This window comes from Spea bombifrons, chromosome 2 (genome assembly GCF_027358695.1).
Source record: "Spea bombifrons isolate aSpeBom1 chromosome 2, aSpeBom1.2.pri, whole genome shotgun sequence".
NCBI classification, from domain to species: domain Eukaryota; kingdom Metazoa; phylum Chordata; class Amphibia; order Anura; family Pelobatidae; genus Spea; species Spea bombifrons.
In genome coordinates this window covers 72,660,528-72,672,967 of record NC_071088.1, presented here as the reverse complement: position 1 = coordinate 72,672,967, position 12,440 = coordinate 72,660,528, and the positions used below count along the sequence as shown (strand labels likewise).

The 12,440-nt window shown below is 38.7% G+C and overlaps 1 protein-coding gene across 1 annotated transcript in view; it reads left to right on the top strand.

The window, feature by feature from the left end:
• The window catches only part of RIMS3 (regulating synaptic membrane exocytosis 3), a 39,895-nt gene that overhangs the window by 19,292 nt on the left and 8,163 nt on the right, over window positions 1–12,440 (top strand). The gene's annotated exons all lie outside the window — the stretch shown is intronic.

The following is a 12,440-nucleotide window of genomic DNA, read 5'->3' as shown; positions in this document are numbered from 1 at the left end:
TTATTATAGGGATAAGAGACAAACCAGACTTTCTTTGTTGTTTCGTTAAGAGACTTAAAAAATAATTTTAACAGGGCATCTGCTTTTCAGCAGGCAACTTTCATGTTCAGAAGTATTCAGGCAAGAAAGTATTCATGATGAGGCCTTGAGGAGACAGGATAACTCATTACAGATTCAGGACCGTGGACAGAGCGCAATAAAAAAAAACGTAGAACCATGACAATGCTGTAGATTTATCAGCTGGTAAAATGTTTAGATCAGAGCTTGTCATATTATTCCATGGGTAGGTTTACAGAGCTTTCAGGAGTTAGAAGTTAACCGAAAGGTACAAGATTTAGGTAAGAAAAAAAAATCCCATTACATAGCCAATGTAACTGATTTTGAGAAACAATTCTTTAACATACCTCTTCCCTTTGTTGAAACGTTAAATGGATATGAGTGCACAGTACTGTGGAACATGATGGCGCTATATAAATCAATAAATAATGATCAAAAATAGACTGCAGACTGCAAAATAATCACAACCGACTGCCTTTCAATCTTTGGCATGCTGTTCTGCAAATCTACATTATAATTTTATGTAGTGAACATTGTGTCTCACTAGGAGCAAGTTGAGCTTCTTATGAAGTCTGCACTATATATTACATATTAAACAGACTCTGGCTTAAATAATGCATTAAACAGCAAACATTAATATTTATAGCCTACATGATAGTACACAGTGAATGGCTATGATGTGTACAACAAGCTGGTTACTAGACATTCAATGTTCTAGCTAAATGTACACTAAACAATTCTAGAATGGTGTTGTTACTACAAGAAAACTTAATGTCCCATGGCTTAGATTGCAAGAACCTCTATGTTTCGGAAGTAATTTGCAAGAACATGGAGAATCACATTAATAATATATTAGCCATTAACACAATAGCAAGTAGATTCTAGTGAAAATAGGTGATGGACAGCACAATATGAGGTGTAGCAGGTGTACCAGTAAATTATATTCTATATTGTGATAAATCTGTATATGAAGGCAAAAGACAGGAAAATTAATAAACAAACCAATATAGTATCACAGGTAGACCCAGAAATATGTATAAGAGCTGCTGGCAGTGCAGGAGTGTGTACTGTATATATACTCCTGTGCATCAGTGTCCCAAATTGGTTAGACAATGCATTGCATCCTCCATTGACTTGAACAGTCACCATTAAAGTCTATTGACTCAGTTCAAGTCAACTGAGCCAATTCAACTCAACTGACCACTCAACTTCTTAGTGAATAAACCCATAAGGTCATATGTAAAGAGAATATCATATGCAAAATAGTGAAGGTGGTACAGTCACTAATCTGTGAGTTGTTTGCAAGGACATCCAACATTTTACATTTTGGGAGTTTCAGGTGAGAATATGTGAATTTAATGTGAACGCTTGCCTAAAACTTGCAAAATAGTCAACCCCACCATAAATAAATAAAAAAAGATAATCTAATAAAAAAAGAACAGGACCTTCCTATTAACCAATGGGAGGTAGAAATTTCCACCCTCTTCCTCCATCCTGTGTATGGTGAGAGGAAATTAAAGAGACACGAGTGTATATTGCACTATATATTGACCCCCATCCCCTGCTCAGTAGACCCCAAGCTTTGCCTTCATCTCATCCCATACCATTCCTAGTGGGATAGCAGAGTTAAAGTAAATAAAAATAAATTTGGGGTGATCTTTCCCCCCTGCCCACTAGGATGAGGGGGGCTTAAATACATAGGTACAAAAGCCCGTTTGGGGGGACATAGATCCCATCCCAGGAACCCCATCCCTCAATCCCAGCCCAGTGAAAAGAAATTAAGTAAAAAAAAAAAAAAAAGCCCATACCTAGCCCAACTCTTAAATCATTGTGGTAGGTAGGGGATATGGTTCATACAAGGGCCCATTGTGTGCCACGAGGAAAGCATTCAAAGGGTGCATCCTATAGGAAATAAATAAATTCCTTACCTTTTAATGGCCCATCCAGTAATGATCCATGAAGCCCTCAAAAAGCCACACAACAAACCCACAAAAAATAAAATAAAGAGAAGTTATAAATGTCAAAGGAGCATGCAATACAGCTTCCTAACACTCTGTTGGCTCTGGGACAGCCACTGGCTATTTTTTAATCTGTTGCCTTCAGATGAAGGTGGGTTACTTTTATTTATTTCTTTATTTATAGTTATATATTATAATATTTTGAATAAAAACAATTATTGATGTAGGTGATTATGATCATCATTCATCATTGTGATCATCATTCCTTTATTACTGTGATGAATTCTGTCAAATCTATCCCCCCTTAAATCTTTTAAGATGTATACATTTTTTGCTCTAACCACCAGACAATAGTGAAACAGGAGAGCTAAGCATGATCCCCATCCATTTAAAAGCCAGGAGGCCCGCAGAGTGTCCTGCAGCCTTCTTCACTGATAACAAGGTAGAGTGTTAGATCCTTCCAGAGCTGATCAAGGTAGAGCCATCAGATCCTTCCAGAGCTGATCAAGTTTCATATGTTTATTTAATTCTCTGAGGTCTTAAATGTGCATGAATTCCAAAAGAATTCCAGTTTGTCTGATGGCATCAGATGGCACAATCATATGACATTATAACCTAGCTGACCAGATTACTACATTCTAGTTCTGCATGCTGCTGAAGTCTTATAAATACACTTTAGGTGAATGTCAGGCTATTTGTCAGTACCACAAATATATATACCACCTAGGAGAGTGTGCTTAAATTTCACGCTCCATAGTGTAACAGTAGCTCTGTCTACAGAGGATAGCCTTTGGCTATCTACAGCCAAGTCACATGGACTACCTGCTGCAGAGACTGTTCTTCCATTTCTTTCTACAGTGCTACTAATCTGCCTCATAGAAGCTGGGGGAACAGTTGGGGGACCAGGTCATCTATAATGGATGTCTCATCCACAGCATTGAAAATGACATGGCACAGTGATAATATTCCCTATCCATTATTAATGTCATTGAGTCCCATGTAAGGAACATCCGATCTTCTGCTCATGAACTCTGAGTGAAAATGTCATCAAACGCCAACTCCAAATTGTTGTCCTGCTGAAATTCTCAGCAAATATAGATCACAATGATTAGGCAGCTAGCAGTGGTATCTGCAAATGACTCTCTGGTTTATATAAGAGTCATTCCAAACTGCCTTTACTACATCAATGGACACAATGTCACCTGTCCTTTATAACTAAGGCTCACTGGGGGGTTTGTAGTAGTAGTGATAATTGTAATATTCCATTGGTTGCTATGGTGTTAAGAGCACTTTTTAAATTGTGTACGGGAATAACTATGATATATAACCCATATTGTTTCATAAATTCATTCAAAGTACACTAAGCAAATGAACTGTTATTTTTCACAATTCCTCGCACAAACGGAAATGTGAGGATTATGTTTATATTTGGGTGTCGGTTCTTTGCAATTAATAGCACTCTATAGAAGTGATCTTATATTAATCATCACATTTGTTGTTGCCTTATTGAAAATTATCGCTGCTACTGATACCCAGGCAAGCTGTTGTAGTTTGTGCGTTTTCCATTATAGTCTATGTGGAGTAACATTCTAAAAGCTGGATTATAGAACATGCTTTACATTTGTAACAGAAGAAACATACTTCATTCATGCTTCCCATCCTTTGTGTGTCTGGGATGTGAATAACTCAGTGCAGGAGTTTGCTTCATATTAGCATTAGGTTGGAGTGCAGGGAAGCTATCGCTATAGCAACACAGCGCTTGAAACAGCTGTGAATTTCATGAAAGAAACTAAGCAGGACTATCTATCTCCTGCTGACCTGGATCATAAAGGGGTTGCCAAGGAACCCACAGAGAGAGCCCAGGACTTCTACTGAAAGCATGTGTTTACTCAGCTCCTGAATACCTGTCTATTTGTAATTACAGTCAGGGTTATGTGCAAGGAGGTTTTCTGCCACTGATGCTGCAGATCAGGACCAGTTATATGGCATTGTCCTTCTGCTCTTGTGGTAGATACATTTGATGAGCAGGGTTTATTCTCTAATCTTTAGGTTAAGTGAAGCCTAACTCCCAACAACTCAATTGTGGCAAAGGATAGAGCACTGCCCAGCTTTCATCAAGTTCTGTCTTTTTCCTTGACTTGGAAAAACTAGGGAACTTGGGAACTAGGCTCACAAGTACAACCGAACTGAACCCTTTTCTTCTGTTTTCTCTTTCCTGATAAATAACCATCTTATGGCTATCCTCAGGCCATTTCAGCACTAAGGGGTCCCTGTTTATGTTCTATGTCTATTGTATATAGTTAAGTACAAACACTGGATCGATAGGTATAGAATGTCCTGTTTTATGTAAACATTGTGGGCAATAAATACCCTCTCATATCATGTTCATGCCCCCTTCCATATGGGAGCTCCCACAGGATGCATTTCATATAACTATGAATGGCTCTCAGTGGTTGGTTGAACTGTCGGGGTCCCACTGCATTGCAGAAGAAATTGCCATGGCAACGCGCCTCACAGTATCACCGCGGAAACCATGTCCAATTACCAAGAACAGATAATATTGAAAGGGTTCATCACACACATCCCCTTGTGTAGTGTGTAGTGGAAGTCTGCATAAAAGAATATTTGCACACCATTTACGCATTAGCATTGATTTCTGACTTCAATGTCTCAATGAGGCATTATGGTGCTTTAGGTGCAATGGACACATGTGAAGCAAAGTCCAATGGCTTCTCACCTCAGATGCTTCCAACAATGACTGCTTAGACTGCAATAAAAATTAACAGGTTAACAACTGAATAGTTAAGGCCTCACATATTCTTAAAGGAACAGCCATGTCAAAAAAATGGTTGTTTCTCTTCAGCAGAATCACTGTTCACAGTACATTGCTTTTGACATACTTTGTTGGCCTTAGAGATGTATTCTAGTTCGTGTAATATGGAATGTATGTAGAATGCGTATTAGTATAAAATAAAGTGTTTCTGCCTTTAGTCCCTGGAGTTACGCCATCTCATGTTGGTAGAGCCTGTTTGTCTGTACAATACACAATGCTACGTAGATGCTGTGGACATTACAGAATGTGTTGTCCACCCAGTCTAGGAGGAGACTCTCAAATATAGCTGATTAATACAGCTGTACCAGCGCAAAATAATTAAATACATGCATTGGATTGTACTTTAACAGACCACGACAAAGCACGATAGAGTTTAGCCAGACCAAAATTATACGTTAATGATAATTGTCAGTGTCACAAACCAGTTAATTAGTTATTTGGTCACCTAGTGGCAAATTAATACAGGGATTCTATTAATTGCCACAGTACCAAGATAAAGTCTAACGAGATAACAGCATTACATTTAACCAGTGAAAATATAAATTCTTATAATATGTATCGAGCATATGTATAAGCAAAAATGTTAAACACAAAAAACGAATTTAGAAATGTAATAATGTATTTTTTTTAAAAAAAAAAAAACTCAGAAAACTAGGGATTTCCCCCCCTTTATTTGGGGTATAAAGGAATTTAAGGGGTACTTTTCTTCAGCTACATTAAGTATGTATGTGCAATTTATTGTATTAAAAAAGTGACATTGTTACCCCCTGTATTTCTATATTTACTATATTTTTTTAGACTAAATGAAATATATAAATATAGTGTCTAAAGAAAGTCCTTTTACTTCCTAAAAAACCAAACAATCTGTAATTTGTACGGGAGCATTATAAAATTCATTATTGAACAGGCAAACAGTAAAAACGGCCATTTTTTTCAGTTACAATATATACAAAAACCTCTGGATGCTAAAGGATTATAATATATTTTCTTTAATAAAATGTGTGACTAGTTTCAATTTCAGTATTGCTTTGTGGTAACTTTTTCGGATAAAACGACATGTAAAAACATCTTATTTAGTTTTTTTATAGAGGTTTCAAAGTATGTGTTTCTGTGTCCTGATCTTAGTCGTAAAAAAAATACATATTGACATAGAAGTCTTCCGTTTTGATTTTTAAACATGTATTCTGTAGCATACTATAAAATATCAGCTTTAGGTATGGCATGGCAGTAAGTCTTTTAAATGTGTTTTTCCTACAATATCTGTCAAACAAGTGACTGATTTCATTGTGAGCCAACACCCGCATGAAGCTTCAGGAAGCAGCATTACTATCTAGTGATGAACCACATCAACATCACTTGGGTACCACTGTCCCCATCTGTAAGAAGATATAATTACTTTTAGTGGAAATGAACCAGAGGACTGCGTCTCCATGGAGACAAGATCTCCAAGCTCTCATTGGCTGGCAGGCCAAGTGAAGATGCTCACATGGCTTCAGAGGCTCGATATTCTGTATATAAATAGACGATTTATTTTTAAAACCAAATATGTCTGTTTTATTTCGGTACTGAGTGCGAAAAGGGGGGATTAAGACTTTTTTTTTTTTATCTGAGAATCCAAGTTAAATTTTCACAGCGTGTTCCTTTTAAGCATTGAACCTGCGTTACTTTCTGGATAAAGGTGAATCTCAATTAGATAAAAGAAGATACTGAATAATTTATCACAAGTTGTCATGGATTGAAAAATACAATAAGAAGGGACTTCTGAAGATAGGATTAGATTTTGTCTGCCCTTTAGGCTGTAAAGAAAAACGTCCCTGCATCAGAATCATGGCATAGGTTATATGCTGCAAGTCATTTTATATCGGAGCATATTTTTAGCCCCCATCAGCTTTAAGCATTAAGGTATGCTAGAACATGTGGATTTAACCTGCATATGGCAGAACGTACAACAAATAATATGGTTGTTACAGAGTTTGGTTTGTACCAGGGACCACAAGGATTTTCCCTGCCCAACCTGTCAAATGCCGTTCCCTGCCAAGAGTCACCTGTCTCACCTCCTTTATCAATAGCGACGTCTACCTGTGATCCTAACAGCAACATTTAACACTGCCCCGTTGTTGACAGGCCCTGCTCCTCCCATGGCGACACCACAAGGAGGGGTAAGGGGAGGACTCCGGGTCCCTGACCCAGCAATATTCCCAGGTATGGTGATGTGCTACTCTACCATACTTAGTGTCTGCATGTAACCATCAGTCGGTGGCTTTGTGGCAGTCATTGTGGATATATGTGGCTGGCCCTTTAAACGCAAGTTGTTTGTAGTGTTTGTATGGAGTGTCTGTGTCTCTGTAAATGCCAGTGGGTTTCTGTTTGTTTAGCAAACACACATTTACCCATTGTCAGATGATCAGCAAGAAAGCACTGACATACACAAGCACAAGGATCCAGGATATATATATATATATATATATATATATATATATAATCTATAAACTACATATGTATATATGTGTATGTATATGTATGTATATATACATACTGTATATATATATATATATATATATATATATATATGTACTGTATACACTGTATGTATATATATATATATATATATATATATATATATATATGTAACTTTTTTCTCAGGGACTGAAATGTTGTTTTTTTGTGTTGAAACCTATTGGGGAAAGAATAAAATGACAACACTGTTTACACGCCTCTATTTAAGAAATGTACCAAGTTTAACTTTCTACAAATAGAACAGCACCTTTTACAATTACGTACAAAGGCATACACTCCAAGTGTTCACCCAGAGGCAGAAGACTACATTATATTCAACCAGTGACAAATGTCCATAGCTATGATTATTGCTTTATGACCAATCCATCTCCTACCAAGATATTGTACTAATTTGGTCAGGTATGTTTTTTTTCTTTGCCCCATCTGTGTGTCGTATTGCTTTTGGCAAGCCACATCATATGTCAGTATGTTTGTGCATGCCCTCGCAGCTCAGGGAAGTATCAAGAGGGCCATAATGAGCAACAGGATGGACAATACTGAACTAGATAAATACCTCCTAATATGATGAATGTACATAGAGGGACACTTTTGCAGGGCCACCCGGAGGAGGTGGGAGCGGAGGAGATAAAGTGTCACAGAACGGTTGCAGAAAATGTTTTCATGAACCCTGTGCACCAGCCTCGCCTTGGCCCTGCACTTTTGGTTTAGGGGATGTGATTAGGGAGAGGGCTTTCTAATCGTTTCATGTGACTTTGTGACATATTGATACTGTAGCTATTTATGTAACCGAATTGGACGGGCCCTGGGAGAAATTGCTCTCCTGTCCCTAGGGGCAGCCCGCCTCTGTACACAACCCAACCATAGACAGTAAGTGTCTTTTTGTGTACCTGTTACATTTTGTTAAGCAGTTGCAATGCATTTTCCTATGTGCAAGAATATTTATAGAGTCAGCATACACCCACCCACTGCACAGTGAAATTACACAGCCTGTTTAACTTGAAACATATATTTATAAATTACATAACTGCAGGATCGGATAAGTATGGTAACTGTAACTGTTTTCAATAGTCTGGTAGAAGGTAAATACAGCTGACATCCCAAATAGGTTGACTCATACAATTCCAATTCCAATTGTAACTTTAATGCGGCTGGGCCAGATACAAATATCTTCTATACATTGCTCTAATTTACACCCCTAGTATACCTCCTTAGTATTCCTGTTTAGGAGGGGCAGTCCCTATTTAGGCCTCAAACCCCCTGTCCGTCTTTCCTTCCCTGATGTCCCTGTTTTCTAGGAGCTCAGAATGTTAGCTGGGCATGAGTATATTACAGTGATCTAAAGCACTTAAACCACAGTCATATCTAACAATTGGTTTGCAAATAAATTGTGGAAATAAAATGGATTTTCTTTTAAAAACTATTCTGTTGCATAAACAGCTATTGATGTTCACTTGAGCTGGCCCCAAACCCAATGTGAGGCTAATCCGGAACTTACAAGTAAGTCTGGCTTGGATCTCACCCTGCTTGTCAAGTGAGGTCTGGGGCTGGGCTTAGTCCTTCTACAGCCTTTGCTGCTAGCCATGCTCCTAGCCAGATCCCAGTAAAAGTGTGCCTCTGGAAATTTGAAGTGTTTGGAGATATGAATAAGTTTAAAAATGACAGCAGAGCTACTGTGCACAGGACCAGTTTTACATTGTAGTTAACCTTGAGATATCCAAAATTGCTGGTACCTGTCTCCACTTTCTAGAAAACGCATTCGGATCAATTATGTATGCCAACAATGACCTGGATTTTCTTAAGAAACAGATAAATAGTCTGGTGTGTGCAGTGACCAAATGGCTCTAATGGCCGGATGCAATAAAAATACCTTGTCAAGATTTATATTCTGAATATTGCCACCTGTATTCAAGCAAGCATTTCAAACTGTGGTATAGAAGTTTAAAAAACACCAATTTACCCACCTCACAGTGAGGCAAACCGTAAGACTTGCTGGTGTGCAAAAAATGGCTGGATTGGGTTACTGTCAGACCCAGTTGGCAAAAACTGCAAGAATGGACTAAAATCACGTTGGTTGTCTGCATGTGGTGACTGGTCTTCTGGCTATGTGTGTTGGTTGCTTGGGTTGCTGGATAAATATTCTTCCTAGTAACCTGAGCAGACCAGCACACAAGACTGTGACTGAGATAATACATTTTGTAGGTGGGTGTGATTTCGGAGCCTTAGACATTTTATATTTGACCAGTACAACCTTAGAGATGGCTTTGGCTAAGATACCCTCCTTGATGCATACAACACCTTAGAAAAAGTCTTAGTTTAAAGTTTAAACAGGTACCTACTAGGAGTCATCATAGAGAACATATTGGTGCTTCATATGTATTATAGTGAAAGGCCTATATTTAACACAGTGTTATAGGCAAAAGTGTTGCTGTTACAAGCTACAACAAAACACAAAGCTTCTCATGGAAGAAAAGAGCATGTTGGTTTTACAGTGCCTTGCAAAAGTATTCGCCCCCTTGTCATCTTTCCTATTTTGTTGCATTCCAACCTGGAATTAAAATGGATTTTTATTTGAATTTCATGTAATGGACATACATAAAATAGTCCAAATTGGTGAAGTGAAATAAAAAACAAAAAAACAGAAAAGTGGTGCATGCATATGTCTTCACCCCCTTTGCTATGAAGCTCCTAAATAAGATCTGGTGCAACCAATTACCTTTAGAAGTCACAAAATGAGTTAAATAAAGTCCACATGTGTGCAGTCTAAGTGTCACGTGATCTGTCACATGACAGTATATATACATCTGTTCTGAAAGGTACCAGAGTCTGCAGCACCACTGAGCAAGGGGCACCACCAAGCAAGTGGCACCAGAGCCGGCCTTAAGTGTTCTGGCGCCCTGTGCGGACTACTCCTCTGGCGCCCCCCCATCCCCAAAAAAAGAAAGGCAAAAAATCTCCCCCCTCTGCCCCTTTTCACTATCTACCACCTCTACCCCTTCTCACTGCCTTACCCCCTCTGCCACTTCTCACTGCCTTACCTCCTCTGCCCCTTCTCACTGCCTCCCCCCCTGCCCTTCTCATTGCCCCACCTGCCCTTTATCACTGCCTTCCCCCACCTCTGCCCCTTATCACTATCTACCCCCCCTGCCCCTTATCACTATCTACCCCCTATCCTTACTTACCTTTATTTAACATGGAGGATGTTAAATAAAGTTACAAAAAAAACAAACGATGTTTTAATTTAAGTCCCGGATAGCGCCCCTGTTGCCATGGCGCCCTGTGGTCATAAAGAAATAAATCAGGCACAAGGTTGTGGAAAAGTACAGATCAGGGTTGGGTTAAAAAAATATAAAAAACTTTGAACATCCCATGGAGCACCATTAAACAAATGGAAAGAATATGGCACCACAGCAAACCTGCCAAGAGAGGGCCGCCCACCAAAACTCACAGACCAGGCAAGGAGGGCATTTATCAGAGAGGAAACAAAGAGACCAAAGAACTCTAAGGGAGCTGCAAAGCTCTGCAGCATAGATTGAACTATCTGTCCATAGGGCCATCTTAAGCCGTACACTCCACAGAGCTGGGCTTTATGGAAGAGTGGCCAGAGAAAAGCCATTCCTAAAAGAAAAAAATAAGCAAACATGTTTGCTGTTTACCAAAAAGCATGTAGAAGACTCCCCAAACATATGGAAGAAGGTGAGACTAAAATTGAGCTTTTTTGCCATCAAGGAAAACCCTGTCTGGCGCAGACCCAGAAAATCTCACCACCTTGAGAACACCATCCCCACAGTGACTTATGGTGGTGGCAGATGTTTTTCATCAGCAGGGACTGGGAAACTGGTCAGGATTGAAGAAATAATAGAAAAAATAGAGCAACAAACAGAAAAACCACAGCTCTCAGGGATTTATGCAAAAATGAAAAACCACACGTTTAATATATTACACGGCAGACAAATGGGTCCTATGGACGTTTCTGATGTGCAAACCCCTTTCTCAGTGCGACCCCACAGCCATGTACAATAGCAACCCACACCCCCTTCAATACACAACGCAGTTAGGCTCTGACCCTTCCTGCCAAAAGTGCTATGCGAGAACACACATCTCTTTCATGGAATGTGCAAATAATATATATACAAGCAAACTTTCTAGCTTTCACATCAGGAACCATCACACGGGAACTGAAAATACTGCGCACTGAGGCGCCTATCACTGAAAATAACGCTTAATCCAATAGTATGGCAGGTTGCCATAGCAACCATGATGCTAATGCACTCACAATATTCAGAGCGGGCAGAGAGGGGCCTGTGAACGGGGATAAAAGCATACAAGGTTAGCAGGGACCTAATTACAGAGAATTGATTCAGCAGTGGGCAACCACAAACACGATAATTAAAAACAATGTGCCATTAAATAAAAATACAGGAAACTCTATAAACGATCCTTAATTTCAGGAAATAAACCACGTGTAAAAAAGACTTTATTTTTAATCTGCTTACCTGTAATGGTAAAAGTAAGCATGTGTTAAAATAGGAAATTGGAAACTATGAAAATAAAAATATAATAATAATAATAAATATGTTAATTTGGAGACCATATATGTATATAGACTTAAATGAAAATCTGATGGAGTCCCTGCCATTCCAAAACATAGTGGTACATTGTTAAAGTACACAACAAAATAATAATACACAACATAACCTCACTGTGTATTACCTGCAGCATCAACAAAGGTACGTCTCTTATCTCCTCAGCTATTCTTCTAGTTGGGTAACTGGACTTTTAAACGTAACAGATACCGGGTCTCACTGCCTATTCTGGCTGTAGGATAACCTGTATGACCTTGTGATATATGATGAGTTGATGCACTGTACGTTGGTGATACCACCATGACTCCATTACTCAACTGTACAAAGTTTAACAAACTAAATATCTTGGGATCTGTGAAAATCAAAGTAAAATATCCATTAATAAATCTAAATATCCCCTCCTTATGGATAGTATAAATGTAAAAAGATTTTCTTGTGAATTATGAAGGGTTGCTGAAATTCAGGGACACTTCTTTTATTCATTCATGTGAT